General features: G+C 39.1%; 1 long non-coding RNA gene across 2 annotated transcripts in view; it reads left to right on the top strand.

Annotated features, from left to right (window-relative positions):
* LOC143856886 (uncharacterized) overlaps positions 1-14,586 on the top strand; it is a 49,228-nt gene extending 34,642 nt beyond the window's left edge. The window contains exons 3-4 of one of the 2 annotated variants that reach the window (XR_013238414.1): positions 13,007-13,737; positions 14,160-14,586. This is a non-coding gene — a long non-coding RNA (uncharacterized LOC143856886). The remainder of the gene's footprint in view (positions 1-13,006; positions 13,738-14,159) is intronic. The other variant, XR_013238415.1, reaches the window with a different exon arrangement.
* The last annotated feature ends 1,992 nt before the right edge of the window (positions 14,587-16,578 follow it).

Raw genomic sequence — 16,578 nt, forward strand, 5'->3', positions numbered from 1 at the left:
AAGATCTAAACCCCTGATGCACATATGATTAATTGAACTATGTGCTTGGCATGGTTATGAGTCACCCAAATCTATTTCAAAATGCATACCATGCTGCTGCACATACCAATTCGGTTCCCTGTGTGTATCCCTCCAAAGGCCCCATGTGCTATGTAGCACATCTAGACTTGTCTGGTCAAACCCAGCCACACCCGGCTCAACCCAACCAACTCAACCCAACCCAACCCCACCCAACCTAATCAAACCCAACCCAACTTGTACTCCTAGCTATCCCAACCCAAATCGGCACCCATATCTCAAAGCCGCACCCCAATTTACAACCCAAGTTGGACCCTTACCCATGCAGCCCAACCCTTACCCCCACCTATACCCTCACACCTACAGCCCTTTCACCCTCTCCCACCCATACAAACAGCGCTCTACCCCTCCCTCACCGCCCAACAGCCCCACTCCCAAACACAACTTGGGTTCACCCCTAACCAATCCAACCCGAACCCAACTCACCCACGCGCAACTTGAGTCGAACCCAAAACCCACAACCCGACCCCACCACCATCCCATAGCTAATCGGATCAATAGCCTAATTTCCGATTCTGCCTCCAACCATCCTATGGCCCATTCGATTCCCAGGACCCGCTCGGCCTTATGTGCTTTTCCCTAACTCATGGCTCATTCAGCCATGTCAATCAATCCCAGCCTATCCCACGGAAACAGCCATGTCCAAACCATAAATGCTTAAACCCATGTTGCCCAGCCCATGTTGCCTAGCCCATGTAGTCCAACTCATGTAGCCCAACCCATACAACCATATTCATGTACCCATGGCTTAATCACATGCCCCATTCACCATTAGCGGATCTCACCATCATGGCTCTAGGCCAAAATTCACATACCCTATCGTACCATAATCATACTCCACTGTTCAGATAATCCGGCTCCCATTCATCACATGCAATTCATAGGCCGATTCTAATACCCCTTCCCTAACAGCCCACATACTCATTATGCCATGCATCTCATCCTACACCTCACATCCTTTCCCCTCCTACCCCCTCCCCCTTTTTATCCAATACACAACCTATGCATACATGCTCATCATATCCCCATCCATATGCAACCCAGCAGTGCCATAACCCACGTTCCTCATACCAAAACTACATGGCCGAAGCTCAGACCGCACCCAAGTTGCACCCCTACGCTTATCGGAACCTAAGGTTGCACCTTGACTAAACCTATGGTCGTACCCTAACCCGGCCCTAGCTGCGCACCGACCTAAAATAGCACCTCTAACCCCAAACCTCAAGACCGCACCCCAATCTGAACTCAACCCAAACTACCCGATTCAGCCTAACCCAAGCTTACCCAAACCCAACCCGGTTCAGCCCCAACCCGACCCCAACCCGGTTTATCCCCAAATCGGTTCAACCCAGCCCAACCCTGTTCCGCCTTAAACCCTTAAACCGGTTCAGCCCCAACTCGGACCCCCAACCTAACCCAACCAAACCCAACACCGGTTCAGCCCCAACTCGGACCCACAACCCTACCCCAACCCGGTTTAGCCCCGAATCGGTTCAATCCGATCCAACCAACTCAATCCAACCAACTCAATCCAACTACCTCAACCCAACCCAACCTAATCCGTGCCCCCCCAACCCCACCCAACCTGATCAAACCCAACCCAACTTGTACTCCTAGCTACCCCAACCCATATCGGCACCCATATCTCAAAGCCGCACCCCAATTTACAACCCAAGTTGGACCCTTACCCACGCAGCCCAACCCTTACCCCTACCTATACCCTCACACCTACAGCCCTCGCACCCTCTCCCACCCACACAAACAGCGCTCTACCCCTCCCTCATCGCCCAACAGCCCCACTCCCAAGCACAACTTGGGTTCACCCCTAACCAATCCAACCCGAACCGTACCACCCGAACCCCAACCCGGACCAGCCCGGTCCAACCCAACTCAACCCGACCCAAACTCGTGACCTTAACCCATACGGTTCATTCAACCCAAACCGGATTCCACTCCAACCGGCCCAACCTGGATCTAACCCAAACCTAATCCGACTCATTCTGGTTCAGCCCGGACCCCACCCGACTCAACCAGGGTCAGCTCCGACCCACCCGGATCAGCCTTTACCCGGTTCGACTCAACCCAATCCGGTTCAGCCCCAACTCACCCGGTTCAACCCAACCCGACCAGGTTCAGCCCTTACCCGGACCCAACTCAATCCAACCCGGATCCGGTAACCCAAGGTCGCATCCCCACCCGTAGCCTAAAGCCACACCCCTAAAGCCGCATCCAAGCCGCATCCCAAGCTGCCCAGCTCTAGCCCAATCTTTAACCCAAACCCACGGACAAATCGGCCTTGATCCAAACCCATGGCCTACTTGGCCCTGACCCAAAGCCTTAATAGTCCACTCAGCTAGCTAAACCCAATCCCTTCCCCATCCATTACATCATCACATCTCACCCCATTTCTACATGCATCAGACCCCATATACCATCCTCTCACATCTCATATACTTTTAACACACAGTCACTACCCTTGTTATCATGCCCATAGCCGCTAACCATGTGCCATGCCCATTCACATGATTCCATCCCCAATAGACTATAATATACCTCTTCCCCCATCCATGTTATTTACTCCATCTCACATCTCATAGCTATCATACCCTTAGCCTACATAGAAAAGCATTCATCTAATCCATCCTCCTAACAACCCATTCGGTTACCACATTTGACTTCACATTCACATTCCCGCCCATACAGCACATACCCCATCCCATCTCCACTTAATTTTTATCCAACAGAACCCAAACCCATTTCAACCGCAAACCCAACCCTCAAACTCAACTGAGTCAACTTAAGTGAGTCAATCCTCTATCCAATCAAGGTGCAGCTCTTTAACCAAGTTGACACGCCCAATCTAGTTCGCCTCACCCAAGCCTCAACCCGCACCCCAATCCGCACTCAACCCGAACTACCTGATTCAGCCTAATCCAAGCTTACCCAAACCCAACCCGGTTCGGCCCCAACTCGGACCCGCAACCCGACCCCAACCCAGTTCAGCCCCGAATCGGTTCAACCCAGCCCAACCCGGTTCAGCCTTAAACCCCTAAACCTGTTCAACCCCAACTCACTTGAGCCTAACCATTAATCCAATCAACCCTTCCTAACTGAGTTACCTCTTCTTTAACCCAACCGAGTTGCATCCTTATGTCCAAACCCATTAGCCAAAACTTCATCCCTTTTTATTGACTCATTGATGATTCGTCTGCGATTAGCTCCTTCGAGGCTTGTTCCCAATTCAAAAATCTCTTTCAAAAATCTCATTCCTGAACCTGATTTCCAATTCCCAATCCCAGTCATGATCCAAACTCCATCGGAACTACGTGTGGCTTGATCCTCACCATGGGGTACGTAGGCAACTTGGCACTCCCAAGTTCAGTCGCACCTTTCCGCACCTTTTCGTACCTTTCCGCACCTTTCTGTACCTTTCCTCTCCTTTCTTCTGTCTCTTTCATTTTCAACACCCTTCTTCATCTCTTCCATTCTCTTCTCACCCTTTCCTTTTCCTTAAACCGTTTTGCATGTTAGATGTTTCCTTCTGTTTAGTCGCATGATTAATTGCATGTTTAGATTTCTTTATTTATTATTTGTCCTCATCATATGCTTAGAAATCACATGTTTAGCCATCTTGCTAGTTGTGTTGCTTTGGTTTTTGCATGCTTAGTTACTTTGTTAAATTTGGAACTCTTTGGAATAAAAAAAAAGAATCTTAAAAGAATCTAAGAACTTATATCAAATTGGAAAACTTCAATTCAAAATCTAAACCTCCAAATTCTTAAGTTTTAGGTTCTAGGCTTGAAAAACTTAGAAATGGCACTCTAGGTTCCCCAATAGAATTCTTGGATCCAAATTCTCACAGAAATACTAAGATGCAACTTAGGTCCATTGCATTAGATCTAGGTTCATATAGCATAGGTCACTTCACCTCAAATCAACCAATCTAATTCAACTCAAACCGAATCTCACCAATCTCATAAAATGTCAAAAAAACATTCACATAGGCACATAGGCATGTAGTTGCATGTAGGATGCACTCCTGGCCCGCATGAGTCTAAACTGTGAACGGCCAAATCATTAGTAATGTTTAGATTTATAAAATAAAACTCGCATTCACCCCCTTAGTTAAACCTGAATAATTAAAGCTTTTAAAAAGTTAGGCAAGGTCGGTGCTGTACACTTCGTGCGGTACACCTCCCGACTTCGTAACCAGGTAACTTACCCAGAATTCAAAACGCAGACCAAATTAACAGAGTTAATCATGGATCCTAGATCCCTAATCTAGGTGGCGACTCTGGTCAGTTGCTTTTTTTCGTAAAGTTAGGACTTTTATCCTAAATTTGTGAAAAAGGCAATCATATTCAAAACCAATGGACAAAGGCGCTATCATCATCATAAAAACACACACCCTCGTGGGACCACCCCCCCTCGGGACGGGATCCACAATTGCCTGGCATATCTCAGGATTTCCGTGGACAGTAAGTTCGGAGCCAACAACATGATATAGCTTAAATGTTCAAATTATCAAAGATCGAGTGAAATAGGGATACGATTATGGATGCACTGGCCATTTTTCCAGGGAAATCTAAAGATCCTAAAAATTTTGTTTCAATGGATTTAGGAATTAATATGTGACAAAAATTCAAGGTTCTTTAGAAACTTTATGATGATTTTTAATTAATTTCGAATTTTCAATGGATTTTATAAATTTTAAACCATATGAGTGATTTTAGAAGTGAAATTATTGCAAATGAATTTGAAATGAATTGAAACTTCTACAGAAGTAAGACATGATTGGATGTAGCTTACTGGAAGATTTTTGCAGATTTTTACATTCAGCTCATATTTAATTTTGATTTAACAATAACGAGACCAGATTGCAAAAATAACACAGAAACTACTAGAAATATAAATCTAAATTCATTGAAATTTCTACAGTAGTAAGATATAAGTAAAAATAGCATGCTGGAAGATTTGCATGAATTTTACAAACTATTTACTATCAATTTCGGATTTTTCAATTTTCAGACCAGATTATGAATTAACACTACATCCCATAGGAAACAAGATCCAAATAAATTGAAACTTTTACAGCAGCAAGATATATGAAATATAAGACTATTGTAAAACTTTTTGAGTTTTAATGGTGATCTGATGTCAGTAAAAATTCTCACAAAATCTGATAATTTTCAAAGAAAGCATTAAATAATATATCAAACAGAATCCAAAAATTCTTAAAAATTCATGGTAGAATGTATCAGTACCATATTATTTTCCCACGAAATTGCATTAATTTTGGAATCCATTTAGTATATATTTTATTTTTCTTCGTCGAAAAAATATTTTTGAAGAGTTTTCCATTTTTAAAACACGATTTTCGAGGAAATTACGACTCCGGAAAACGTCCTTTAATCTTGTTCTGATATGATGAACACAAGAAAATTTTAAAATTCCAAAAAATAGATCATCCTAAGATGGCTATTTTTTCGAATTTTGTAATTTCTCAGCCATTATTTTAAATAAAATTCCACTCTTCACTCAAATTTTCGAAATCCTTTGATTCAATGTCCGATCTAATCCGATGGTTATTTTAGTCTATTTAAATAGATCAGTGTATTAAATTTCAGGCGAATCGGAATTGAAACACTCATGTAGATCGTGATTTTGAGCACACATATAATATTGAATTAAATTCAATTAAATACTAAAAATCGTGCAAAAATACATAAAAAATATCAAATAATCCTGGAAAAATCTGAGAATAGTGCACCTACCTGTGATGGAGATTTTGGGTATCCTTTGAATAGGACAAGATTTGAAGGCGGGGATATGGAGGATTTCTCTAGTAGTTTTCTTTGAGTTTTCTTCCTCTTTTTTTCTCCTTTTTTGAAAGAAGAGAGCATGGGTATTTATAGGTGAGGGATGAGCCAGGTTGCCATCTTTAGGACCTAGAGGTGTAGGGTGGAGATTGAGTGATGGAAAAAGGAAGGGGTAAGAATGGCCAAGATCGGATTTTTCTAGAACATTCTCCCTCTTCTTTGGCATCTTCCATTTAAGCCATGGCTATGTTAAAAATGGCAGGCACTTATGCGGCCAGGATCAAGTACTAAAGATTTAGGAACAATTCAAAGTCCAAGATGATGCCATCTGTCCTTGGAATCTTTGTAGATTTTGGAAGCAAATTTCAAGGCAAGAGAAATGTCCAATTTGGTTGCCTCTGTAGAGAATATCAACGATTTGGATGGTTGCGATTAACTGCAATCTCCATGTGATCGAAAGAACGGGCGAGAATGGTCTCCAAATATCCTGAAATCTTTGCAATGATATGGAATAAGATTGGGTGGTTGAGATCAATTTCGAATCGAAAGAATGGACGAGATGATGCCTCCAAATCTCTTAGAATCTTGTAAAAGATTTTTCAAATATTTTGAATGTAAAAATCGAAAAACGCAGTTTTCAGGAGATTTTGAAGTCCGATTTCGATAATTCTTTCGCCATTAAAATCGTTGATTTTTCCTCTTTCATTTAAGCCCAATGTTGCCATAGAAATATTATTTTCAGAAATTTTGACCAATGCGAGCCGTCGATTTTTAACAGCGAATCGTTTTTCCAACCGTTGATCAAATTGACGATTCGATTGATCCAACCAACTTAATCAATTTTTTATGAATGATCCTAACCTTTGAAATATGAATTTTGACAACAATTAAAGTACTGAAACCACTGTTGTTGATAATTTGGTTAAATTATTTCGACGGCTCTCGTTCACCCACATTGATCCGTGATTTTTCACTGGGTTTTTGCTCAATTAAGTGACACAATGTTTAATATGAATTTGAGATTAACCTTGATCGATCCTATTTTGACTAAATGATCACAAATTCTTAGTAAGGAAAGACACCCAGGTTAAGATCTGCCCTTGATCTAACGATTTACGGAAATCAGGTCTCGGAATGGAATCAGGTCCCGGGCTGTGAAGTGACCCTATCCTATTTTGTCCCGATTGATGATCCGTAAAGTCAAATCGAGATATTAATGACCTAAAACATATAAATCCATGATAGAGGGGCTCTCACATGGATTTAACACACTAAATTCACCAATCAGAGTATTTTTTAATTTTTCGGATCTAATCATCTCACCAGGTACATCTCTTTATCATTTCGGTTTTCAGAAAATTTGAGAATGCATACTTTACCAATGAAATTCCACGGATCAATATATTAGGTTATTGTTGGTTAAAGTGTAGCAAAATGAGGGTGTCTACAGGTATATCCAGAAACGACTAATTTGTTTCCTCTATATACTAAACAGTAATGTTTAGTTCTTCTGAAGTACATAAAAATATGCTTGACCGCCGTCCAATGCTCTGGACCTGGGTTTGATTGATATTTACTCTTAGAGAGAAATAGATATCTGGCCTTGTGCGTTACATGGCATACATCAAGCTTCCCACTGCCAAGGCATAAGAAACTCTGTTTATTTCTTCCTTATCTTCAGATGTCTTAGGAGACATCTTCTTAGAGAGCTTGATTTCATGTCTAAAGGGTTTTAGCCCTTTCTTGGAATCTGTCATATTATACTTGCCCAATATTTTATCAATGTAAGCTGCCTATGATAGTCCAAGTGTCCTATTCGTACGGTCTTTAAATAATTTACGGCCTAGGATATAAGACGCTTCACCCAAATCCTTCATAGCAAAAGTGCTAGAAAGCCATACTTTTGTATTAGATAACATTCCAGCATCATTCCCAATGAGTAAAATGTCATCTACGTACAAAAAAAGAAATGTCACACACTCCCACTGACCTTTTTTGTGAACACAAGCCTCATCTACATTTTGAGTATAGCCAAACTCTTTGACTGCTTTATCAAAACGAAGATTACAACTGCGGAATGCTTGCTTTAATCCATAAATTTATCTTTACAACTTGCACACTTTCTGACTTCATTCTCTAGCAGCTTCAAAACCTTCTGAATGGATCATATAGATATCCTCTTGAATGTTTCCATTCAAGAAAGAGGTTTTGACATCCATCTGCCAAATCTCGTAGTCATAGTGTGCTGAGATAGCTAATAGAATCATAATAGACTTTAGCATGGCTACCGGTGAGAAGGTTTCCTCATACTCAAATCCAGCCTTTTGACTATATCCCTTCGCCACCAACCATGCTTTGTAAGTCTCAACCTTACCGTAAGGGCCTTTCTTTCTCTTGAAGATACATTTGCATCTAATGGGCTTAATGCCCTCTGATGGATCAACTAAAGTCCAGACCCCGTTAATATACATGAAGTCCAATTTGAATTTTATAGCTTCCATATATTTTTCCGCATCGATGTTTAGCATCACTTCTTTGTCGTGGAGGGGAACATTTTCATTTTTATCTGAGATCATATCATATGTCTCACCCAAGTAGACAAGTCTATCGGGTTGTTTGATTACCCTACTACTACGACGGAGTGTTTGTATAGGTATAGTGGGTTCTTGCTCAGTGTCTTCCTCTATCTCCACTGGAATCTCAGGTTGCTGTTCCAAGGCAATCCCTATCCCCTTTGACAGTATTTTGGGTGAACTCTTCTTCCAAAAATACTACATTCCTGCTTACAAAACAGTTTTGTTTGCTCGGGTTATAGAATATATAACCCTTTATTTCCTTGGGATATCCAATGAAAATACACCTTTCGGTCCTTATCTCTAACTTATCAGCACTTATCTTCTTAACATGTGTGGGACACCCCGACATCCTCATATGATTCAATGAGGGTTTCCTCCCAGTCCATATCTCATATGTAGTAGATGTGAAATCCCGAAAGGCAACAACCAAGAGGGGGGTGAATTGGTGTTTTAAAATTTTTCTATTTGAAAAGCTAGGGCAAGTGAGTTTGGCCTAATTAGTTCTAACCCTTGTTCAAGTTGTATTAAAAATAAAATGGAAAGAGATTACCAACATCACAAGAGAGAGAGAGGAAGAGTAAGGAAACCACACGATGATTTATAGTGGTTCAGTCACAACTTGACCTACTCCACTACCCAAGTACTTCGCCTTTCCTTGGGATTTTCATCACTATGGTGAGACTCCTTGACGCGGTCTCACAAAGCGTATACACATTCACCACCTCCACAAGGGGACACACCCATGTATTACAAATCCACCTCCAAAGATGTTCTTCTTCGTTGCACTCCGGCCTTGAAGCAAGAAACTCGTCTTTGCAATCTCACATACACATAAAGGGAAGAAGAAGGGAAAATGAAGAACACTCAAACCTCTTATAGGCGTATACAACTCTCAAAGCTCACAAGACTCCCAATGATTAAAACTAAAAGCTTAGGGAGAACCTCTTAAGAAGAAGTAAATGCAAGTTTAAATGCTCAAGAGATTTGAAGAAGAATCATTTTGAGTTTTCAAGAGAAAGCTCTAGGTTTGATATTCAAAAGGTTGTAGAGAAGGTCTTTGATGGGGTTTAAATAGCCCTAGTTCATTTGGGAGAGAACAAGGGCAAAACTGTAATAAAACTGGGTGGTTGCACCTACCCATTGTACACCCCAACGTCTCTTTTGCGAGTCCGCTGCGGTCGACCGAGCCACCGCGGTCTCCCGCCCTTATCGAGCGCCCTTTTTTATTTTCAAAATCTTTATCGTCGCGGTCGACTGAGGTAGTCACGGTCGCTCGGCGATAGCGTATTGCTTAAAAATATTTTTGCTAGAAAAAGGGTTACGCGGTCGACCGGACCTTCGCGGTCGCCCTCCATGGGCTTACTGTTTCTAAAATTTATTTTGCCTAATAAACTTTCTGCGGTCGATCGAGGGGTTGGCGGTCGACCTCTAATACCCATCCGGATGTTTTCTGAACTTCCAGAAATGCATCTGCGGTAGATCGAATTGTCCCGGTCGACCGGCCCGATAAGTTTCGAGATGTCTTTGAATTCCAGTAAGCATTTCGCGGTCGCCCGGCATGCCCCGGTCGACTAACCCTGAGTAAAAATCTATTTTTAACTTTAAACTCCAGGGGCTTTTGGGCATGGTCTTTGGGCTTTAAACATGTATTTTCAAATACATTTATGCACCTAGAAAAAAGGTTTTAGAGATGATTTGAAAACATTAAAACATGCAAACACAAAATGCCAAGAGGACTCCCATGCATTCTACTAACTACAACCTTGGGTCTTATTGATCTTCAATCTTGTTTGGCGCTTGCACAATCTTCTCCTTGTCTTGAGATATTCTTCAAACATGTTCTTGCACTTGTGGATCCCTTGATTCTTCAATACACCATACAGCTTGAAGGGAGGCTGTCAAGACTTGACTTTCTCCGAGACTAGTCCTTATTTTTCTTGCTTCAAGTGTTGACATGAATGAACCATGTCTTAATCACAACACTTGAACAACCATTAGCAAACTATCATCAATTTGGGTTTGTTGATCATCAAAACAAGAGAGGGATGTACCCTTGGGCTTACATTTTGCCCCGTTTTTATGATAACACGCCTAAATTGATTATGGGTTTGGAGGCTCCCCCTTGATAACACATTTATACAAATTTTGCCTCCCCCTCAATATATGCTTATCATAAATGTGAAGATTAAAAGATTTATGAATCCATTTTGAACAAATGACAATGAGCACAAGATAAGCATAGGTAGAGCTAACATGGTGGCTAGGGAAAGCATATGCATGGAACACAAAAGTGTAAGAACACACATGCATACATAAGCAATTTGCCATTCTTCTCCCCCTTTCGTCACATAAAAAAGAATGGGGAATGATAAAAAAACACGTGAAAATCACCCTTTGTGTGTGTGTATATATATATATATTTATTATTATTATTATTATTATTATTTTTTATAAAAGCCAGTTTCTCCCCCCTTTTTTGTAGAATACATGCCTAGATACATATAGTATTTAGAGAACAAATAGACATAATCATGGTCTTAATGAGGCATGAAGCCTAATTATTAGATGTCTTAATTAGAATGTGAGTGTACACTCTCCATCTTACGGGTAAGACGACTAAGAGTACATTGAGTAGCTTTTAAGGTTAAGTTGACATCATGACCATGCTTTCCATAATACACAATCATTCAAATATATAGACTATATGTATATGCATGCCAGTTCAAAATTCTTTCACCTGTTGAAGTGACCACATATTCAAACCACTCCAAAGATCATAAAATCTCTCTTCACTTAGGGGTTTAGTGAATATGTCAGCAAGTTGAGCATCAGTGTGAATGTACTCAATTGATATGTCACCTTTCTGTGAATGATCTCTAAGAAAATGATGTCTTATCTCTATATGCTTTGTCCTAGAGTGTTGAATAGGGTTCTTGGATAGATTGATAGTACTAGTGTTATCACAATGGATTGGAACACATTTAAAGTAGAGACAATAGTCTTCCAAGGTGTTCTTCATCCAAAGGACTTGTGCACAACAAGCTCCTGCAGCAATATATTCGGATTCTGTAGTGGATAAGACGACCGAATTTTGCTTCTTACTAAACTAAGAAACAAGGGATCTACCTACGAACTGACAAGTGCCACTTGTACTTTTTCTATCCACTCTACATCTGACAAAGTCAGCATCCGAATACCCTACTAGGTTTAAATCATTAGAATTTTCATACCATAAACTTAGGCTAGGAGTCTCCTTGAGATATTTGAATATTCTCTTGACACCTTGCAAATGAAATTTCTTAGGGTCTGACTGAAATCTAGCACATAGATAAACACTAAACATAATGTCCGGTCGGCTAGCAGTCAAATATAGTAGACTCCCTATCATACCCCTATTTTTTTTTTGATCAATAGATGGGCCAAGATCATCTTTGCTTAGTTTGGTGGATGTACTCATAGGAGTAGGCTTTGTTGGAGAGCTATCCATCCCAAACTTTTTAAGCAATTCTCTTGTATATTTTTCTCGATTAATGAATATGTCATTTCTTAATTGATGAATTTGTAGACCTAGGAAATATTTGAGTTCTTCCATCATGCTCATTTTAAATTCATCTTGCATACATTGAGCAAACTCTTTACACATACTCTCATTTGTTGATCCAAAGATGGTATCATCAACATATATTTGTATAATGACTATGTCACTTTCTTGATGTTTGATGAAAAGGGTTTTATCCACCTTACCCATATCAAAACCCTTGTCTAATAAAAATGAACTAAGCCTATCATACCAGGCTCTAGAAGCTCACTTTAAACCAAACAAGGCTTTGTCCAATTTATAGACATGGTTAAGGAATTTGAAATCTTCAAATCCGGGAGGTTGTTCAACATAAACTTCCTCCATTATGTATTCATTTAGGAATGCACTCTTGACATCCATTTGATATAGCTTGAATCCTTTATGATAAGCAAATGCAAAAAGCATCCTAATGGCCTCTAACCGGGCTACAGGTGCAAATGTTTCATCATAGTCGATTCCTTCTTCTTGATTGTAACCTTGTGCTACCAATCAGCTTTGTTCCTTTGAATCTCTCCTTGTTCATCCAGCTTACTTCTATAGACCCATCTAGTGCCGATCACAGGATGGTCTCTAGGTCTAGGAACTAATTTTCAAACTTTATTTCTTTCGAATTAATTTAGCACCTCTTGCATGGCAATAATCCAAAAATCATTTTTCTCCTCCTCATCTATACTGTTAGGCTCTATATGTGACAAGAATGCAGCAAACTCACATACATTTCTATACTGAGACCTTGTTTTGACTCTTTGAGAGGTATCACCGATGATTTGGGTATTTGGGTGACCGGATAGAATCCGTTTTCCTTTCCCTTGATCATCAACCTCTTTAGGATGACTTTCTAGCTCTACTGTTGATGAATACATTTATGTGAGAATCTTAGGTAAGAAATCATGCATATTTTTAATGTTTAGTGCGATGCTACTTAAAGTATTTTCCTTGTTTGTGATGTGCAGGGCTATTTATGGAGTTCATGGAAAATGGAGCTAAAGAGATAAAATTCCAAAGAAAAATTAACAAATCATTGGATTCTATACAACGTAGAGTTTATGTGTGAGCTTCAAAGTGGAACCTATTATGGCTGAAAGTTGAGAAAGGGGGCGGCAAGTGAATTGTGATGCGACCCATCAATTGATCTAGATCACCCTAGAGAATTGTTTATGGGTGCCATCAATTTACACGGAGGTCCATCAATTCGACGGTTTAGATTATGTTGTTGCAGTGGGTTGAGGGGTGCAACTACTTTACATAGTCGCCCACCATTTGGACCGTTCGGATCTTCTTATGGAGTCAATTTGTAGGGTGCGATCCATTTATGATGCAGTCCACAAAATTGGATGGTTGAGATCATTTCTTGAAAGATTTAAAATGGGTTGTTAACATTTATACATGCAAGAGGTAGTTTTTCCATTTAGGCAAAGTTCCACATAAAGGGCAAGAAAACAATTTGGAATTGTACAAGAGCAGTCCGTATTTTTTAGTATGTACTGGAAGCAAGCAAGCAATGGGGGCCCACGTGTGGCTCTACTTTTTGGATTAAGAATGGCAATTACGATATTATAAACGTGGGACCCACTTCAGTTCTCATGCTTGAGTTACAAAAGCATGCATATACATGCACGTGAGATGAGAGAAAACAGTAAGGATTGTTGAACAAAGAGGTTTGAATTTTTTAACAATAGAAATGGTGGGTTCCACGTTTCCAAAACAAAGCACAGCAGCCAACATTTTGATAGTTTCTAAACTGTGTGTTGTTATTACATGCAAGCTAGTGGGGGCCCACTTGCACCCACTTTCCATTTCACATTACATACAGCCCACGGTTCTTTCCTTTTAGAAAATAGTATTTTCTAGTTGTTTCTAAAGCATGCAATTTTTTCATAACAACAGCCCTCTCATTTTTTTGTTAGAAAATAGCTTTTTCTAATTGTTATTCCATGCACACATTGGACCCACTTGCTAATTTGGCTTGCACCCACGTTTTGGGTTTGTAGAAAGATAGTAAGTTTATAAATTGAAATCATATACCATAGAAAGTGGGCCCCCTTTGCTATTTTATTACTCTTATAACTTTTGATAATATATTAATATATTTCTTTTTTCTTATAGCAAAATTCCATCCACTCTCCCACGCTGAAAATTCAAAAAGGAAGAGACAACTTACCAAAAAAAAGTGCCAAGTTGCTGAAATTGTGAAGAAAGAAAAGAGGAAGTTTGCTCTTACCAACAAATACTAAAGGTTTCAGAAATTGCCAAAGACAGGTGGGGTAGCCAAAAATACAAAAAAGATGCCAAGATTGTGTCTTTTCTTGGAGATGAAAATAGAAGGGGAAGAAAGCTACATATGGGAAAAAAGAAGACATTCTTTCTCTCTCTACTTCTCCACCATTCTCAAGCTCTCTCTTTCTCTTAGGTTTTCTTGTTCTCTCTTGCTCTTTTTTATGCTCTTTTTCTTTTCTACTCCCAACCAATGATCAAGCATCCACCGTTCAATCCAAGGTGACACTAAAGCTTGAAGAGGAGGATTTGGCCAAAGTTGGAGGAGAAAAAGACTAAATTCTACTTAATTTTTGTTATTTACATTAAGTTCAATTTGATGTAATTTTGTTTCAATTCAAGTTAGTGAAGAAGTAATTTGCTTTTATTTCATTTCCTTTCAAGTTCTATATGGCATTTTTTCTCCCATCTATCTCTTTTATTTTTGTTTTTCTTCACTTTTTCATGAATAACTAAATCCTAATTACTTAGGGTTTAGTTGAAGCCATGGGGAAGGAGAAATATTTATACTTAAATCAATCTACTCAATTGAAAAATTGTGTAGGATTTTGTGTTTGGAAAATCCCAATCATTAATGCCATTGGCTTTCCCCTTTCGTATGAATGATTGTTGATTAACAAATATAAAGTTCTATATAATCAATGTAAATTGGAGAGTGGATTTGATTAATTACTTATAAGGAATGACATCCCTTTGATCTTATTCCTTATTGACTCGTTAATCGAATTTTCAATCCAATTCAAGAGTTGTTTTAATTAATCAATTTAATCCAAACCCGTGGTGGATTCTAAGCATAAGTAATCTTTTATATTGAATGAAAGTTTTTACACTATTCCAAATTACTTTTGCAATTTTCTAATTTACTTAAGCCCTTAGAATTTGATTTTCTAATTAAATTAGATAAGTAGTCAATAGAGATCATTAAAATTTGGTACACTTTGCCTAAATTAGGATTTTAAATTAAAAAAATCTTAGTTGAATTTGATTCTTAGATTGAATAGAATATACGCTTATATATAGTGTTGGCTCCGAGGTCAAGTCCACGAAAATCTTGAGATTTTGCCAGGCAACATTATATCATAGCTAGTATTCTAATCGGTATAAGAATAGGATTGACAACTAGATTTCTCTTCCCTGAGTTCGACCCGTGACTACACGCGATCCGTGCACTTGTGATTATTTAATGTTACAAACAATTGTCTCTAGGGTTTCGCTAATATTATCAACAGGCACTTCATTTTTAATTTCGTTTAGGTTTGTGTTTCGGGGAGTAACCTCATAATCTTTATCATCATGTGATCTTTTCATTTTTTCACTAAGTTCATCAAATTTCACATGAATGACTTCTTCAACAAATAGTGTTCTTCTATTGAATACTCTATATGATTTACTTCTAGTAGAATATCCAAGGAAAATACCTTCATCGGATTTGGCATCAAATTTATGAAGGTTATCTTTTATATTCAAAATATAGCACCTTAAAATATTTAATATTAGGCTTTCTATCATTCCAAAGCTCATAAGGTGTTTTGTGAGTCTGAGGCCTAATCATGACTCTATTAATGATATAGCAAGCCGTGTTAACGGCTTCCGCCTAAAAAATTCTAGGCACATTTTTGTCATGAAGCATAAACCCAGCTATTTTTTGAAGAACCCTATTTTTTATCTCCACTACACCATTCTGTTGTGGGGTTTTAGGTGTTGAAAAATTGTGATCAATTCCATATTCTTTGCAATATGAACTAAAGTGAATGTTTTCAAATTCGGTTCCATGATCACCTCTAATTTTTGAAATCTTGCAACATTTTTCAAGTTGTAATCTATTACATAAAGTATAAAGTTTTTCAAACGTTTCATCTTTGATACAAGAAAACAAACCCACGTAAATCGAGAGAAATCATCAACAATCACAAACACATATCTTCTACCATTAAGACTACATGTTTTCATGGGACCAAACAAATCCATATGCAATAATTGTAATGGTCTAAAAGTAGATATGATATGCTTGGGTTTAAATGAATCATTATGTTGTTTACCAAGTTGACAACCTCTACATACAATATCATTCTCATATTTCAACTTGGGTAAACCTTTCACAATTTCTTTTGAGGCAAGCCTCGACATTAGATCCATATTCGCATGTCCTAGCCTTCTGTGCCAAATCCATGAATTATCTTCCGCAGAGGAAAGACATTTCACATCTTGGTCATTTAACTCTTCTAGGACCAATGAATATAGGCTTTCGTCT

This window comes from Tasmannia lanceolata, unplaced genomic scaffold, assembly GCF_043159265.1.
Source record: "Tasmannia lanceolata isolate RefF3 unplaced genomic scaffold, GAP_Taslan_0.1 ptg000024l, whole genome shotgun sequence".
In the NCBI taxonomy this organism is placed as follows: Eukaryota; Viridiplantae; Streptophyta; class Magnoliopsida; order Canellales; family Winteraceae; genus Tasmannia; species Tasmannia lanceolata.